At 44.4% G+C, this 19,181-nt stretch overlaps 1 protein-coding gene across 4 annotated transcripts in view; it reads left to right on the forward strand.

Annotated features, from left to right (window-relative positions):
• Positions 1–1,828: 1,828 nt before the first annotated feature.
• The window catches only part of CAK1AT (CDK-activating kinase 1AT), a 39,935-nt gene continuing 22,582 nt past the window's right edge, over positions 1,829–19,181 (forward strand). For 3 of the 4 annotated variants that reach the window (XR_015694923.1, XM_087700317.1, XM_087700314.1), the window contains exons 1-2: positions 1,829–2,004; positions 2,098–2,286. The gene's annotated coding sequence lies outside the window, so the exon portion shown is untranslated. The remainder of the gene's footprint in view (positions 2,005–2,097; positions 2,287–19,181) is intronic. The other variant, XM_087700316.1, reaches the window with a different exon arrangement.

Genomic DNA, 19,181 nt, shown 5'->3' on the forward strand with positions numbered 1-19,181 from the left:
ATTGCCTATGTACATGTGCCAGATGAGTTGAGATCCAAGTTGGATCCAAAAGCTGAGAAGTGCATCTTTATTGGTTACTCTCTGCAGCAAAAAGGGTATAGATGTTATAACCCTTCTACTCGTAAATTTACAGTGAGCAGAGATGTTGTTTTTGATGAGATGAGTAGCTGGTATAAACCAGTAAATGTGATTGATGATGTAGATGCACAAAATGGTAATGCTGCACAGAATTCACAGCAGCAGTCACAAAACATTAGTGGACCTGGAGCGTCCTCTAGTAGTGGTTCACATTCTTGGAGCCTGCATAAACTGACTTACCAATCCAATTATAAAGTAGTATAGATTATACATTTGTTTTGGAGGTTGTGAGATTATGTGGCTTGTTTTGTCCTCTTGGTATCGATAAAGGCAAGATATATGCAAGAAATACCCCCTTATTAAGCCAATGTCAATAAGGCAAATATTCATGTTAGCCTTTAAATGTTTACATGGTGGATTTGGTTGCTTTTGAGGTATATATGGACAACTTTAAGATTATTGGGTTCTCCTTCATGTGGGTCTTGGCCTAAAATTATTGGTTATTTTTGTAAGTTTCAATGAAATTGTAGCAACCATTACTCATATATGTGAAAGTGTTATAGTTTAATCCCCTTAAATAATGGATGCAATAGTACTCTTGCACATAAACCTCTTAACATTACATTTATCCATCTTATTTTTTTTCTTCTTCACCACAAATTTGATTAATTTTTTTGGCTTCATGATTTATTTGAAGTTTAACATGAAATTTGAACATGTGTGGCTATCATCAAAGGCATAGGACATGATTTATTTGAAGTTTAACATGAAGTTCTCTTTGTAGGAGGCTTTGAATGTAGAGACTCCTTTGAACAAAAGGGTTTCAAACATTTCAACTTGTTGAGCAGCATGTGAAGCTTGCAAGCTTCAAGATTTATTAGACATTCTCTTTACAGTTTGATTGTCATATTACTTACACTTTATTGATAATTTGCATTCCAAAATGTGGCTTTTGTTCGCATGAAGTTTTTATACTTTCAACCATGAAGTTTTTATAGCTTTATTGTTCTTGTTTCTGAGATTCTCCACATAGTGCATGTAGAGATCAGTCTTTTTTAAAAAATGTTGTTTCCAACTTCACTCTAGTTGACATGATGTTGTTGACTGCAAAGAAATAATAAGTTTTTGGTTTCCCACCAACATTGCATTATGTCATGCCAACAATCGAAAACCTAAGCGAAATATGTTAGGGGATTTAGGGCAAAATTCACATGAGCATAGAGCTTCATGATGTGGCTACAAGAGGAGGTGCCACAATTAGTAGTGATTCATAGTTCACATGTTCAAAGGTTGGTCTACATTAGAGCTTTTACTCTTCATAGCTTGCCCAACAATGTAGAGTTTTTGCATTCGGAAAGCCTATAAAAATAGACTAGGCGTTCCGTGCCTAAAGCACGATTTTTGCGGGAGGGGCGGGTGCTGGACGCGTGGCACCCGTCCCCGTGTTCTCTTTTTTTTTGGGGGGGAGGTGGGAGGCTGCCACGTGGCACCCACCCCCATGTTCTCTTTTTTTTGGGGGGAGGTGGGAGGCTGCCACGTGGCACCCGCCCCCACCTCTCTTTAACTAATAGTAGAGATGAGTAGTGCCATAATTTTGGCCCGTTAAACGGAAGACATAATTTTATGCATTTGATCTTTTTGTATACACACACACACACACACACTCTCTCTCTCTCGCTCTCTCTCTCTCTCTCACACACACACACACACACACTCTCTCTCTCTCTCTCTCTCTCTCTCTCTCTCTCTTTATTTTGTTAAACACACACACACACACTCTCTCTCTCCCCCAGGCTCTTGTAAACTTCGAGGTTCGCTGCAAAACGAAGACGACCACGACGACGACGGGCCAGCGCTGTGCAGCCCGGAATGGAGCTCAGTATCCCTGCGCAGCGTCACCATGACCTTGTTGGTTTAATAATGAAGGTGCGTGCCTTAACCTAGTCGCCATGGTACAGGGCCCTGCTGTCAAGATGCTCCTTTTCGTGCCCTTGACACATTATGCTTCCATTTTCACAGTTATCAGACGATTCCTCTGGACGGATGGAAAGTCTTATGAAGGCTATGATTCCTCGTGTAGGCGGAAGTCCATTGATCATCAGCAATCGGCACTTGTGATGACGATTTGAATAGGCAATCACATGACTCCAGCCCTATATTCCTCAAGATCTGTCCCGCTTTGAAATGTTTTTTCAATATTGGAACTAGGTAGACACCGACCGCTGATTTCTAGCTTAATTTTCCCCTTTCGTGTTCAATTCCTTTTTGCCAAAAGCAAGTCTCAATGATGGCAGATTCAAACGCAGCTGCATTTCTCGACTAGTGTTAGAAAAGCGCCATTTCAACTTAGGCGATCGTGCGATCTGTAAAACAATTTTTTTGAGAAGAAAACTTGAGTGAACAGTGCAAAACTGAGGAGACCAGCTTAGTCACAAAGCCAAGTCTCTGCATCACTCTTGAGTGGATGCTGCCAAACTAAACTTAATTTTCTCTTTTCGTGCTCAATTCCTTTTTGCCGAAAGGAAGTCTCAAACATGGCATATTAAAACGCAGCTGCATTTCTGCACTAATGTTAGAAAAGCGCATTTTCAACTTAGTCAAATTTTTGACCTGTAAAATAAATGCTGTGAGAATAAAACTTGAGTGGACACTGCAAAACTGAGTAGACAAGCTTAGTTACAAAGCCAAGGGTGTGCCTCATTCTTGAGTGGATACTGCAAAAGTAAGCGGACCAGCTTATCCAAGTGTATGCATCATTCTTGATCATGGTCTTTTCTTGAAAAAAACCCGGACCTGCATAACCAAAAAATATCTAAGCAAGGTCTACATTGTAAATACATCATACAATTAGGCAGTGCAAGGGTTCTCATATGAGTGCATATGCATAGATTCTTACATATGAATGCACACAATGCAAAAGGGATTTGAAGGAAAATAGGGAATGAGATCTTGCATTGGCTAGCTTGAATGGAATTGGATAGGTATAAGGTGTAGTTGCTTAAAATAGAAGTCACAATGACCTCGCCCTTATTTGTTGCTTTTGAAGCCATATGAAATTGGAAAAATGTTGAAAGTTGAATCTTGCTTCGGCTAGCTTGAATAAAATTGAAGATGTACAAGTTGTATTGCTGAAAAAGGAAGAGCTACAATGACCTTGCAAACCAAGAAGACTCATAATGTAATGATCAAATTATCCCCATATGAGACGAGGTCATCAAACTTGCTGAATTTGTTGTAGAGCATGGGCCAATATATGAAGACATTGAAGTTGTGCTGAAGATGAGGGCCTTCTGCAAGTGATAGATACCATCCTTTGATTGGAATATTGAATCTTGGTGGTTGCTCCATATAGATCTTCTCCTAAAGAGTAGCAAGCATGGTGCACTCCTTGTTCTATGTCAGAGTCCATATCTTGGGATATTGAATCCTAATTGTTGCTTCACCGCAGTAGTAACAATTGAGCAAAGTGTCTTGTTGCTTAGGGTTTGCTCACAGATAGCAATGCTTAATGATCGACAAAGAAGGTAAAGGGTGTTGCTAGAAGATAGTGTCTAAACTTCTTTATGGCAAACACCATGGCTAACCCTTCCCTCTCTGTTGTGGAATAGTTCATTTTGGTATGAAACCAGCCTTCCTTCTCGGATAGGGTGGTTTAACTTGATTAAGCACTTAATTACAGCAATCAACAAATGAACATAAATTGAAATGCCCACTTTACCTTCATAAACTTGGACAGTGGACACCCTGTTGGCCCTAAAATTGGCGCCTCTTTCGGTATTTCTTTAATTTCAATTGCTGATGGATAAATTACAAGCCGAGATTTCACGATTTCCTTGGCTGATTCAAAAGCCCTTGCTGTTCCAATAATCAGCAAAGCATTCAGGCAAATTGCCCCTTGATTTTCATCCAGGACTTGCTCTAATGGAACCCCAACTAGTCAAATGCTGCCCCAAATTCACAATAGATGGGCTGGCATCTGAAATCCTCACAATTCCACGAATTTCCGGTGCTAATTTCAGTGTACAATGCCTTTGACTGATGGCACGGGTCCCAAGGTGGTTGCTAAACCCTAATTACTGCTGTAATTTAGGGTTTACAGCAGTAAACTCTCTGTTGTCTACCAAATTTGTCTGTACTCTGCTACAAATGGCTAAGAATTGGTGAGAATGCTTGAGCATAGACTGGAGGAGATGAGAGAATGCTGTAGAAAGAGAGAAAACCAGCATAAATATATCTTTTGATTCGTAGCTCTGATGACAAATCTGACGGCACCAACAGCTTCAAAAGGGGGGTAAAACACTAGCTCGGCTGGCGAGCCCCCCTCTTCTACCGCCGCCTCTCTTGAGGCGGAAGAGAAAACCTGTTGCCCCCTATCTTGTCGCGGCGCACGATCAATTGTTGTCGCCTCTAAGAGCCAAATCTGATCACCTCCTCTCCCTCCACCAAGCTCAGAATGGCTGCAATTTAGCTTCCACCACTCTCCAACAGCCTTCTCCCTAGTTGCATGGGAAAGTTTTGCCAAGTGGCAGCCTTCCTAATGCATTTTCAGCCATTAAATTAATTTTTCAGAATTAATTAATTTTGAAAATTAATTTCAGTCCTTTTGACCTTGCCCAAAATTAAACATGTCCATCTGTAATGAAATTGGCAAGGCCATTTGCAACTTGGAGTGGTTCCCAACCTCTGTTGACCCTTAGACTAGCATTAATTAATTAATTAATGCTAGTCCCTAGTGTCACCACTGACACTTAATGACCAAACAATTGTCCTAGGGTCCATCCTGGCACCAACTGACCACTAAAACCCAGTTGGCATAACTTAACACAACTTTTGTCTTTAACACCCACTGCATCCTCGGGGTCCTTGGCCCGTTCCCATGCAATAACTGCCATGTGCATCACATGTGCTAAACAACCTTGCACATTTGATTAATAACTTAATCAAATGTTACTAGCAAGATTAAAGCATCTCAAAATTTCACGTCCCCATGACACAGTATCAGTGAGCTATCTACTAGTAAAACTCACTGGATAATCAAGGTTATGCTCACTAGGTTGGCACAGTACTGTCCCCACGACAAACTTTGATGCATCAATGTGCACATGGAAGGTAATGGACCAATATGGGGCTCTTAAGATAGGAGTTGAAGTTAGAGCGTGTTTAAGCCTTTCATAGACTTGCTGACATTCTTCGGTCCACTCGAATACTATCAATAGCTTGTACAAAGGCTAGCAATTAATGCATAGTTCAACACAAACCACTGGTAGTGCCTTGTGTGGCCTAAGAAGTCTCTTGAAGTTGGTCGGAGGGGGAAGGTCTATAATTACCCCGATTTTCGAGAAGTCTATGGCTATTCCATTCCTCGACACAATGTGTCCTAAAATATAACCGTACTTCATCCAGAATTGACACTTTAAGGGATTCAGTGAGAGATTGCATTGCCTACACCGTTTAAAGACTATTCATAGCTTTTCTAAGTACTCTTACTAGTTGGTGTGGGTGCACAAGTCATCGATGAATACTTTCAACCGTTTTTGAGCATGTCCTTGAATATGGCACACATGAGGCATTGGAAGGTAGTAGGGGTGTTGGTCATCCCAAATGGCACGACTATGTAGGCAAACACTCTCCATTTGGTAGTGAATGTTATCTTGTGCCTGTTGTTCTCATGGACTTGCACTTGATTATAGCTTGAGAAGCCATCCAGGAAACTGTAGGCTTTCATTCCTGCCATTTTTTCTAGCATGTGCTCTGAGTATGGTAATAGGTAGTTGTCTCTCTTTGTAGTTGCATTGACATTTTTATAGTTTACGCACACTTGAATCTTTCCATTCTTTTCATGACTATTACTATGGGTAATACTCAGTTTGTGTGCTCTATCTCGTAAATGAATCTTGCATTTAGTAACTTATCAATCTCTTCCTTCATTGCATGAGCATGCTTAGGATTCATTGCATATAGTCATTGCTTAATTGGTATTGCATTGGGGGTCATGGGAATATTACGAGTCACGACACTCGGATCTATTTCCTTCACCTCATCTAAGGACCATGCAAACACATCGAAGAATTCCCTTAAGAGGTTTATGAGATTAGTTTATTTCTCCTTAGTTAGGTCGTCTGCTACATACATGAATCGAGGCTTGTCCCCTTTCCTTGCCAAGTTGACTTTCTTAACTCGGAGTGGTTCTTCGATGGGTTCACTTGCGTGCCCTTTCTACTTGGCTTCTACTAATACCACTATTCGATCACCCTTCTTAAACTTCGTGGAGTGCTTGGGTAGGTTCTGGGGTTTCTCGGTTAGCTTCTGAAGACTTCAATTGTTTCCTTCTCTCTTCCTTTGGCCTCTTGCATCTTAGGTGGACTCGAAGGTTTCCCTTGGTGCATTTGGTCCTAGGTGGATTAGGAGGTCCCCCTTGGTGCATTTGGTCCTAGGTGGTTGAGGCATTTGGGGTCACTATCAAAGCTCACCTTTGGCTCGGAGTTGTACTCACAAGCCTCATTGAAAGAGGTGGTCTCCCTTGACGGTTGTAGTTTTGAGGTCGACTCCACTCCAAATAATGATGTGGTGCCAATTTGGACTAATAAACGCGTTGATCTCTCGGGGTTTGGAGTCTGCTCTGATTTGCTCAATTACTCTTCCATTCGTGTCACATTCTATGGTCTCCACTTTCTCTTCGCTTTCCTCACTGATGGAACAACAGTCTTTGCACTCATCATCGAAATCCTCATATTCAGATTGTGCGTTATTTTTAGGGTTCTTGTCCTCAAGTTCTTTCACACTTGTAACGAGAGTCCAGTTGTATAATAGGTTTAAGTCATGTACCTTAGTCCATCGCCACTCTTTACTCTCCATGAGATTGTTGAGGGGCTTTAGGTTTGTAGCTGGGTTGCCAGCTAGCTCACTTGACAGGTACTCGAGGATTCTATGGAGTTCCAATTTGTTAGTTGGGACATGATAGGTAATTGGTGTCGGTCGGCTGATGGGACTCTTGGCCATCATACATAGGGGCATTATGGGTAGGTTAAAAGTTATGGCTTTGTTGGGTTTGCTAGCTGAGTCTACAGCTTGCCCACATTCATCTTCATAATCCAAGAATGGGAGATCAATGGTTGCTAACACATGCATCCAGTCTCGCTGATCCTTAGGACAAGGAATGTACTTAGTTAGGGGTCTATAATCACTTTTAGCCTTTGAGTCGCCCTTTAGTATGGCAGAGATGGCATCTAGGTCCATTGGTGAGGTTTTCCAAGTGTTCATCTCTACTTGGACTGATTCTGATCTATTTCCTAAGAATATCAGGCCATTACCCCAATTCTCTATCACTTGGGCATTCCTCATTCAGGATTTGCTTATTAGTAGGATATCATAATCCACTCCCTTCATGACCATGAAGTTCATGGAGAATTGAATTTTTGCTATGTTTAAAGGCTAATTCTTTAAGACTTTGAAGGGTCTAACCTTTAGCCCATTCGCTAAACCCAAGCTTGTAGGACTGCATGGCTAAGTACACTAACTCTTGCTCCTATGTCTACTATTTCCTTTCGCGTTATATCTCCAAGGGCAACAATAGGTAAGACTGCGTGCATCTCAATGCCTTCCCAAAAGGCGTTCACTTGTGGGGACTAGACATTGGATTCAGCGTTAGGCTTGGTATGTGCATCACAATGTCATGGTCAGGCAAGTCTTGTGACTCATGTCTATTGGTTCGTTCTCCCATTGCTTCAATACTCGCCATAGTGTAGGATTTTGTTTAAGCAATTCCTCTAGTGGTAATGTTATTGAAGTTGATATAAGTGCGGTGAGCAAATTGCTGTTAGCCAGTCATTTCTTGGATAGTTAGAGCAGTACGGCAGTCCATGCAGTCCACATCAGCAGTCGGCCAATTTTCCTGCAGTTGGCTGCATTGAATGCAACCGACCTGGTGCTGGGATTTCTTATTTTTTTGGCTATTTATAGCTTGTTTGGTGGCTCACTCTAGCATTCATTATTCAGATTTTGATCTTGAGACCTGTTGGTTGAGATAGACTGTGCTTGGGCTGATGGAGATCGAGGTCATCAAGTTGGAGACATACGCAGATATTTCCTCTGTCCCCTTGTGTATTTCTGCACTCTTACACAACATACTACATTGCAGATTTTCTGCGTTTACACTGTCTCCTTTTCTCTCTCTCTCCTCTCTGTGTTCTCTCTCTCAGTCTTTGTCCCACGCTTCCGCATCCTTGCACTTTGACATGGTATCAGAGTGGTAAAGATGAACTGACTGAGGGCTGAATCCGTCTGAAGAGGAGATTTCATCGCGACACAAGGCTGCGTTTCCAGTTTTCGAGGGCGAGCGGGAGAGCTACGCATCGGATCAAGGCTGAAGTGAGTGTGGGCGTATGGGAAAGGAGTCTAATCGGTGAGTTTGCTGCAGGTTATTGCTGTTCAAAGGGGAGGAAGGCTGCGTTTGAGGCCTTTCATTGCAGATCTTACCTTTTCATTGCCTCCGGTAGGTGAAGAAGGTTTGGGTAGTGGAGGAATCAGTCCTAGAAGGCTGCGTTTTCACAGTCAGAGGGGGTTGCTTTTGCGTTTGTGCAGATATTGCAGGTTAACATGTCTTCAGAGACTGATTTGGAGTTCCAGGCGATCATGGACAGGAAGGTGCCTGTCCTACCGGCTCTTCCAACGGATCAAAAGCTTGATGGTGACAATTACCGCATCTGGCGGGTGATGATGTTGGCCATATTAGAGTCTTATGATTTGATCATGACACAGAAACTCAAATATCCAATCTGACGCTGCACTTGGTGCCCAAGTCCTTGCATGTCCATGCTTTTTGGGAAGGCACCCAAATGCATGCAGTCTTACTGGTCCTAGCTCTAGGAGACATCACGAGAAAGAGAATTGTAAACACAGGAGCAGGAGTTAGTGTGTTGAGCCATGCAGTACTCCCCAGGATTGGGGTAACCCACATGTTGAGAATGCTAGGTTCAATGTCACCCTAGCCAATGGAATGAAAGTGCGGCCATTTGGAGTATTAAAGAACTGGCCATTGAAGATCGCAAGGATCCAACTCTTTTATAGTCATGAAGGGAGTAGACTATGGCATCCTGTTAGGCCGGCCCTAGAAGCGCAATGCACGGGTTATAGAAGACTAGGGTAATGATCTAATCTTTTTATGCAATCAAACAGAGGTAGTAAAAGCGGTATGGAGGAGATTAACAAGCCCTCGGTGAGGGAGGAGTCCAAACTCTCTTTCAATGCTCGTGCGGAGTTGACCAAGGCCCAGTCTCATTGGGACAAACTGAATGCCAAGATTCAATCTTTTCTGTTTCTGTCGTGCACCACAGCCGTGATCGCTCACATCGAGTACTTGACTGTGGCTCATGAGATATGGTTGGAGCTCGATCAGATGTACAACCGGATGACCCTGATGAAGAGGGTTTCTTTGGAGGTGCAGATGCGGACCTTGTCCGCGAATAAGTCTTCTTCGCTTCGGGAACACATCAACAAGCTTCGGCAGCTTCAGATGTAGGTTCAAAATGCGGGGAAGTCTATTTCTTTCGAAGACATGGCGATCACTTTACTATCCCAGTTGCCGCCACGATTCGGTACTTTTTATTCCGCTCTTATTGCTTCAAGGCGGGAGTCGACTCTTCGGTGGAAAGAGTTGGTTCCTATGGTCTTGGACCAGGAGAAACAATTGAAGGGACAGAACGCTTCCAAATCGGAGGCATTGGTTCGTTAAGCCTCTCAGAAGAAGGGGAAGGACCAAAAGAAGAAGAAGGAGGACAACAAATCCAAGAAGGACAAGGAGAAGGAATCAACTTGTCATATTCGTGGTAAGACCGATCACTGGAAGAAGGATTGCCCCGACAAAGACAAGAAGGATACCAAGAAGAAGGACACGAAGGACTCTGGAGCGGTGGCTGCACCCTCATCAAGTGCTTTTCTACACTTAATAGTCATTGAGGACTCCACCAACAACTTCTGATGCTGCGATGACAGCTCCTCAGGCTCGAGAGTGGATTGTGGACAGTGGTGCCTCATGGCACATGACTCCTTCCGTTGGTGTTGCCCATTTGTGACCTTCACATGGGCAGATTTTCATTGGAGACAGCTCTTCTGTGTCTATTGTTGCGCGGGGTGAGATGTAGCTTATTCCAAATGGACGTGGTGGTACCCACACCTCTGAGGTGTTGCATGTGCCAAGATTGGGGTATCATTTACGTTCGGTTCATAAGATTTGTGCTCTTGGTCTCTTGGTGGAGTTTGATAGTAATACTGTTCGAGTTCTTGATCATGGATCGATGAAGGTTCTCTCTGCAGGGTATGAGGAGAATGGAGTCTACAAATTGAAGCCTTCTTCAGCTCTTACTTCTCTTCTTCTTACTTCTCAAACATAGTCCGAGCTATGGCATGCTCAGTTTGGCCACCTGAACTACGAGTACCTTCGGAAGGCGTCGCAAGGGTCCTTTGTTCGAGGCTTACCGGACATAGTGGTGAGCCATCAGCCATGTGTCTCCTGCATTCGTGGGAAACTGCATCGAGATGTGATTCCTAATAAAGCTTCTAGGCGGTCTACTTCACCCATGGAGCTTGTATCTACGGATCTTTGTGGCCCGATGAGGACGGAGTCCCTAAAGGGGAGCTTGTACTTCATGTTGATTGTAGATGACTACAGCAGGATGACTTGGGTCTATTTCTTGACTTTGAAGTTGGAGGCTTTCTCTCATTTCAAGGATTGGTTTCTCTTTGAGGAGAACCGTTCAGGCCGGCGACTGAAGACCTTGCGTTCAGACAAGGGAGGTGAATTGATGTCTAATGAGTTTGCTCGTTTTTGTGCAGATAGAGGCATTCACTAGGAGTTTGCTAACACCAACACTCCCCAAGAGAATGGCATTTTGGAGTGGAAGGACCGAAGTGTGATCGAGATGGCACGCACCATGATGGAGCACTGCAAGACACCTCAGTTTTTGTGGGCCGAGGCAGTGGCTACCGTAGTTCACATCCTTAATCGATCTCCCACTTCGGCCGTTGACATATGACACCTTTTGAGGCTTACTTCAGAACTAAGCCTGATGTCTCTTATTTTAGGATCTTTAGGTGTGACTCTTATGTGCACATTCCAAAGATGCAGCGTGATAAGTTCGAGGCGGCTTCCCTACGACAGGTTTTTGTTGGCTATAGCTCGCAATCCCAAGGTTATCGTTTGTTTTATCCCGTTAAGCGGGATGTCTACATGAGCCGAGATGTGTGGTTCGTGGAAGTACCGGCTATAGAGGGGGGTGAGGAATACCCCGTCCTTGGAGATCTAGGGGAGAGTTGGGCTCCCGAGACAGTTTCTTTGGAGCCGGAGCCTCTCGATGGAGATTCTTCTTTGGATTCAGAGTCTTCTCTACCACCGGCACCCCCCGAAGAGCTTCTGCCGGTGGATGTTCGTGAGTCTTCAGCAGATGGAGAGCGACGGGGAGAGGTTCGTCCTCCTCCTCGTTGGACCCATGACTCCCTCCGAGATTTAGGGATCGAGGGGGTCCCTGAGGAGTGGGAACCGCAGGATGGACCACGGAGGTCACGGAGGAACCATGCACATTCTTCGGAGCTTGTCTGCTCCAACTATTGTTTACTGACCCCTGTTGTGTAGGATCAAGAGCCCACTTCAGTGAAGGAGGATTTGCAGTTTGATCATTGGCGGAAGGCCATGGAATCGGAGTTGGAGGCTATTGAGAGGAATGGCACTTGGTCTCTTGTGCCTCGTCCCTCTCACAAGAACGTGATTGGTGTCAAGTGGGTCTTCAAGACCAAGTATCTTAGCGATGGTTCTTTGGACAAGCACAAGGCTCGCCTTGTTGCTAAAGGTTTTGCTTAGTGCCCAAGCATTGATTTCCATGATACTTTTGCCCCCACTGCTCGTATGGTGACTATTCGAGCTGTTCTTGCCTTGGCTGGTCTGTTTATCAGTTGGATGTGAAGTCGGCCTTTCTGAATTGTGACTCGCAGGAGATCTATGTTGAGCAGCCGCCTGGCTTTGGATCCTCGGATGGCAAAGTTTACAGGTTGAATCGGCCTTTCTGAATGGTGACTCGCAGGAGATCTATGTTGAGCAGCCGCCTGGCTTTGGATCCTCGGATGGCAAAGTTTACAGGTTGAAGAAGGCCTTGTATGGCCTCAAGCAGGCTCTGCGCGCATGGAACGAGAAGATTGACGCGTTTCTTCAGTCGAAGTTGGGATATCGGTGCTCCAAGGCCGATCCGCAGCTTTATGTGCACACTTTTGAGGTTAGTCGTGTGTTGTTCGTGTTATATGTTGATGATTTGATTTTGACAAGGGATTATGCACAGAAGGTTCGAGAGACCAAGACAGCTTTACATCAGGCATTCGAGATGACGCATTTGGGGCTTTTTCATTTCTTCTTGGGTCACGAGATTTATTAGTCTCAGAGGGGGATTTTCATCTCTCAGCAGAGGTACATTCAGGAGCTCTTGGTGACTTTCGAGATGGAGACTTGTCGGCCCATTACTACTTCTATGGATCCGAATTGGAAGGCCACTTCACACTCAGATTCTCCTGTGATGGATGCTTCACGCTACCGTCAGTTGATTGGATCCTTGATTTGGCTTCTCAACACTCATGTTGATCTTTGTTTTGCTGTGGGTCTTTTGGCAGGGTTCATGACGGAACCCAAACAGGTGCATTGGGAGGCTGCCTTGAGGATTCTTCGGTATTTGAGGGGGACCTCTGACTTAGGGATTTCTTATTCCGCAGGTACAGATGCTACAGATCTAGTTCTTGCAGGTTGGAGTGATTCGGATTGGGCTGGAGATGTGGACCACCAACGGTCTACTACAGGCTACTGTTTTATCTTAGGTACAGGTGTTATCTCTTGGAGTAGCAAGAAGCAGCCCACAGTAGCCCTTTCTTCTACTGAGGTGGAGTATCGGGCTGCGTCTTCCACCACATGTGAGGTTGTGTGGCTTTGGAGATTGTTGGAGGAGCTTGGCTGCCCCTAGACTCGTCTTACTCTTCTGCGGTGCGACAATGAGAGTTGCATTGCCTTGGTACGGAATCCAGTATTCCATGCTCGGATGAAGGACATTGAGATCCAGTATCACTTCATTCGAGAGAAGCTTCTGGATGGGACCATTGATGTGGAGTATTGCAAAACGGAGGATAATCTTGCAGATTTGTTTATGAAGGCGCTTTCCCAAGCTCTTCTTTGCTAGCATTCCAGATCCCTCAGTCTTTTCACCCGTCCAGGATCTGAGAGGGGGTGTTAGCCAGTCATTTCGTGGACAGTCAGAGCAGTACGGCAGTCCATGTAGTCCATGTCAGCAGTCGGTTAGATTTGGTGTGCAGTCGGCGAGTTTTCCTGCAGTCGATTGCATTAAATGCAGCCGACCTGGTGTTGGGAGTTCCTATTTTTTGGGCTATTTATAGCGTGTTTGGTGGCTCACTTCAGCATTCATTATTCAGATTTTGATCTTGAGATCTGTTGGCTGAGACAGACTGTGCTCAGGTTGATGGGGATCGAGGTCATCAAGTCGGAGACATTCGCAGATATTTCCTCTGCCCCCTTGTGTATTTCTGCACTCTTATACAACATACTACACCACAGATTTTCTGCGTTTACACTCTCCTTTTCTCCCTCTTTGTCATGAGGACGTGAAAATTTGATGCTTTGCTTATGTTTAATTGACATTTGATTAAAGGATTAATCAGATGTGCAATTAAAAGATGCACATGTGTTGCACATGTGAGGTGCAAGTTACTTCTTTATAGTTGAAGGCCCAAGGACCTTATGAAAAAGATGGGTGTCAAAGGCAAAAGTTGTAACAAGTTACACTTGTTGTATTCTAAGTGAATTTTGGTGTCAGTTTGCCCCTAGGACCATTAATTGGCCATTAAGTGTCAGTGGTGACATTAGGGACTAGGCATTAATTAATGGATTTAATGCTTGTCCAAGGGTCAATTAATGCATGGGACCACTTTGGGTTGCAAATGGCCTAGCCAATTAATTTTTGGATGGGCAAGGTCAATTTTCTGGGCATGGATTAAGGGCTGAATTAATTTTCAAAATTAATTAATTCTGAAAATTAATTAAATGGCTGGAAATTGCTGGAAATGGATTAAGAAAGCTGCCACTTGGCAAAACTTTCCCATGCAAGTGGAGGAAAGGCTAAATAGGGCTGAAGGAAGAGGGAAATCTCGTTTTTTCATTTTGGAGCTGTTGGAAAGAGATGTTGGACTGTTGCTACCAGCTTTTGGGGCCAATTCCCAGCCATTGGAGATCATTTTGGTGATGGAGATTGCATATTCTTGACCTTGGGAAGCTGACAATTGCTGTTGATGCACTTTCTCTTGAAGATCACAGTCTCTGATGCTCCTATTGTTATTGGTGCATCCGTTTGGGGCTGGTATAGCAGGGCAATAGCTGATTTTGATCAGTTCTTCGCGACAAATCTCAAAATTTTATCTCTCTACAGCATTCTCTCATCTCCTTCTGCATATGCTCAGCAATTCTCAGCCATTCGGAGGAGATCTCAGCCATTTTTGGTGGGCTGATCTGTAATTTCTGCAGTAAACCCTAATTCATAGCAGAAATTAGGGTTTAGCAGCCACCTTGGGATCCGTGCCAGAGATTGAAGGCTCAAGGGACTGAAATCAGCAGTTGATAATTGAAGGTTATCAAGGGATTTCAGGAGCCAGCCCATCCCGAATTGATTTGGGGCAGCATTTGGCCAGCCAAGGGTCAAATTGGAGAAGAAATCTTGGGTGAAACAAGGGGCAAATGACCCAAAAGGCTTGCTGGACATTTATGACAGCAAAGCAATTGGTTAGCAGGAGGAGATTGAAGAATCTCAAGTTGTACTCCTTCCAATTGAATGAAAGCTAAAGAAATACCGCAAGGGGCACCAAAATTTTGGGGCCAACAGGGTGTCTACTGTCCAAGAATGTTATGGTAAAGTGTGTATTTCATTTTATGTGCATTTATTTATTGCTGTAATTAACTCTTAAATCAGGTTATCACCACCCATTCCAAGAAGGAAGGCTGGTTTCACTCTCTCTCTTCTCTCTATGTTTTCTCTCTCTCAGTCTTTGTCCTATGCTTCCGCATCGCTGCACTCTGACAATTGCCAACTGTCTTTCCCTTCTCTGCTTCATGGGCTTCTTGACAATGCTCTTGGGCAGTTCGTCTATTCATGGCATCCATGTTTTGTCTATGCTACTGAGCGTGTGGTGATATCTCTCCCGCTCTCAAGTACGTGGAAGAGATTGGTGGAGTCATGGTTGAGAGCGCGTTAATCTTGTTCTCAATGATTGGCTCAGCATCTTGCAAGTGAGCTTGTGCTTCTTTTATCCGTTCTTTGACCTTGTTTGCAGCCTGTAGCTGTTGGTTGGGGTCAGGATACTCTCCAACGTTAGCACTTTTCTTCTCCCTTGTCTTAGGAGCAGACGCTTTTGCTTCTGTATCAATAACTTGGTTTCCCTTCGTTAAATTGGTCACGCTCCCTGTCTTGAGTGTTATTTTTGCCTCAGTCCTCTTTCTTTTCCTTCGTTGGCTCTTCTTTTCTATAGAGGCTACATCTAGGTTACTGGGTCCAGGTAATGAAATACTGGCCTGCTTCGTCTGGGCTCGTGTCATAACATTTATGGGGATGGGTGTGGCATTGTTGTTTGGTGACTCCATACAAAAGAGTCCGAGCGGCACGGATGGTACGATTGCTGAACTAGTGGAGGGTTTCCGTCTAGGGCCATTGGCAAATAGGTGTGTGACTCCGCATTTGGGACACCTTAAGTCGGCCTTCTCTCTATTTGCTTGCTTCTTTTTAGGGCAACGGGATGAGATATGCCTTGGATGGCCACACGTCCAACATGCTATGGGCTCATGGTTTTGACCTACTCTTAGGCCTCTACCTCTCTCTTTTCCTAAAGCCATTACCGAGACAGGCCTAAAGTCCATCAGTATGGGATTACCCTTCTCGTCATAAGAGACATAAGGGTTTACATACGAGTCTTCCTCCAGTGGTTCCTCTACAAAGTGCCTTGGAGCATCGCTTGGTGGATGGGTCACTATAGGTTCTGGTGGTCTAAGGATTCCTGTTGGGTTGATGTTGATCCTTGGAGCGGTTGGCTTTGAATTGTTAGGTGCGGGTAGAGCCAAAAGGGCTCGTTCCCTTCCAAAATATGGTTGTCTAACTCTTGGATAGTATGGCTGAGCATAGGGTGGTTAGTATGGCAACCGTCATGGCAATTGACAGTACATAGTGTTATGCTAAAATCTTTCGTAGTTGGCACAAGGTTGGGATCTAGGATCAAGACACTGATGACAGGTGGTTCCCTCCACAATGCACACATTGCATGTGAGGTCGCATTGGCCTTTGTATTGACTCTTGTAGTGTGATTAGCTTTGACTTTAGATTAGCTATCGCTTGGTTCTAGTCGACATACTTTTTTTAATCTTGCTCACAAGGGGTTGATTGTTCGCTAAGTGCTGTGGTCCTCTCGGTATTTCTAAATGTGGTGTTCTCTTCCTGCGTAGCCTTGGAGCTTCTCTCTCTGAGCAAGTTATCCACTCGTATAGCCTTCTCAAAGACTCTTGCCAGTGTTGGGTTTCACTTATGCCTACGCTCACAGAGGAGTGTCAGTGATCAATGGGACACTGGGGCACTTTTTACTCTCGGTATGAGACGTTTTTTCCCCCAGAATTATTCTCTTCTTTCATGTGTGCTTATGTGACACAATTACTGGCACTTCTTGTGTTTGGGCGTGAACACCCCCTACAACCCTAATGTTTAAGAGTTGTACTTTGTACTTTCAGGTTACACTCTTTCAGTCTATTGCATTGGGTGTCGTGCTCCACTCTCCACAGTGTCTACTGCACTCTCAGTTGAGCTTCGATTCTCTCAGCCTCTCACATTTGGTATCAGAGTTGAGTTCAGCTTTGCTTAGCCTCTAGGAGTTCCCGCTCAATCCAGCTCTGCCTCTTGTGGAAGACTGCCAGTGCTGCTCGTCTCCTGCAGCAATTCGTCAACAATGCCCCCTGTTGCCACTGCCTAACAGGTCCGCCACTTGCACCGCCAGGTCCACTTGCACTGCTAGGCCCATGCTGCCTACTAGTTTGCCTGGGGATGCCGCCAGCTTGTACTTGCCCGCTTGGACTTTGCCGCCTGCGCCTGTGGCAGCGCTCGCCACTCTTGTCTCCAACGCCGCCTGCGTCTGTACCAACGATGCCACGTTCGCCTCCAGTGCTGCCCACACCTTGTGCTTGCGCCGCCTTGCAGCTTGATCTCTTGCACTCGGCCTCCGGAGCGCCACAAGCCTCAAGCTTATGCCATCGCCACTGGCACAAGCCATTGTCTCTAGAACAGGAAGTTGAGAAGCAGAGATACAAAATTTATTATTATTATTATTATTATTTTATTCTAGATTCATCTCTGGACAAGGGCAGACACAGAAATCAGAATACGTGTTTGGGATACGATTGATGCAAATTTCTTGGCAAAATAAGTTAAGAATTTTGGGGCTTTTGGGGTTTTTGAAGACATTGGCAAATGTACTTCAGTCTTAGTCAGAGATAGACAGTTTTTGGCAATTTTGGGGTTTTTGCTCATACAATGTTGTTGAGCATTGAATGCACCTTGGACCACGTACATTCCAGACAATTTAGACAGAGTTTACCTCAGTGTACAAGCTATTTGCTGTGATTTCTAGAAATTTTGGAGATTTCTAGGTTGGTCTAGCTTGGACATTGCTCTTTTGTCCTCTTTTGGTATTGATTATCATGGCAAGTCAGGGAGGAGATGTATTTACCTATGTATCCACCAAGGAGGACAGATTGGATGGCACTTTGGTCCTTCATGATGAAGAATGTGCTGGTTGCGAAAAATCTTTGGGACTATGTTAGCGGAGAAGAAGCTGGGCCCGGAGTTGTGGCTCCTGCTACTCCTCCAGGGAGACGTGGACAACGGGCACCTCAGCCTGTTCAACGTGCTCCACTTCAACCATTTCCCCAAAGATCAGCAGCTCAAAAAGCATGGGATACAGGGGATGCACAAGCTTTGTCGCTGATTGCATTGGCAGTTCAGCGGTCCATCATCCCTCACATTCGGTCTGCAGCTTCTTCACGAGAAACTTGGCGAACTTTGGAGCAGATGTTTGCTGGTAAGAGTGAGACCCGAAACTCTTTTTTAAAGAAAGAGCTTGAGACATTGAAGATGGATGAGGGCGATTCTATGCAAGATCACTTGAATAAAATTTAGGACTTGCGTAAGCAACTTGTGAATGTCGATGAGTACTATTCGGATGCACAGCTGATATCTACTACATTGAACTCATTACCTCCTTTGTACTTGGCTTTTTATACAGCCCTAAACCTCACCATGAGGATTGCCTCATAGTGTATTACTTTTCTTCAGTTAGTCAGTTGGTTTCTAGAGGAGGACCAAACAAGAAGAATTAGTGGTATGGATGTCATAGATAGGCTTTGGGACTTCAGACACTTCACAGGGTAATAAAAAACAAGGAGGCACGCAAGCCAAGAAAGGAAAATGCTATTATTGCAAGAAGCCAGGCCACTACATCACTGAGTGTAGAAAGCGCATCGCCAAGGAGAAGAAAAATGAGTCAGGGATGTCTGTTTCTGATGCTCCTTCCACTGCTATTGAGTCAGCGTCCTTTGTTGGCAGGTAGGGACTATTGCTTTTACACATGCAGTTATGACTCTTCTTGGGCTGATAGAGCATTTAGCTCTACTGAGGATGCAAACACTTGGTTTTTTGATAGTGGTGTTTCTAGGCACATCACATATTGCAGAGATTTATTTGCTTCTGTTGGTGCAGCTCCAGCTGGCAAGTCTGTATAGTGTGCCAACAATGCATCATACCGTGTTCGAGGTATCGGGGAGATTGTGCTCACAGCCATTGATAGCTCTATTCTCCACCTATAGGATGCTTTGTTTGTGCTAGGTATAAAGAAGAAATCGCTCCCTATTTCTTCTTTGGCACGTTGTGGATTGTAAGTCACCTTTGATGATGATAGATGCATGGTGAGAGATATGGAACACATGACTTTGGTCTTGATTGGCACTTTATGTCATGGGTTATATGAGTTGGATGCTCTTT

The sequence above is a fragment of the Lygodium microphyllum genome, chromosome 19, assembly GCF_053477565.2.
Source record: "Lygodium microphyllum isolate KBCC chromosome 19, Lygodium_microphyllum_v1.1.10, whole genome shotgun sequence".
In the NCBI taxonomy this organism is placed as follows: Eukaryota; Viridiplantae; Streptophyta; class Polypodiopsida; order Schizaeales; family Lygodiaceae; genus Lygodium; species Lygodium microphyllum.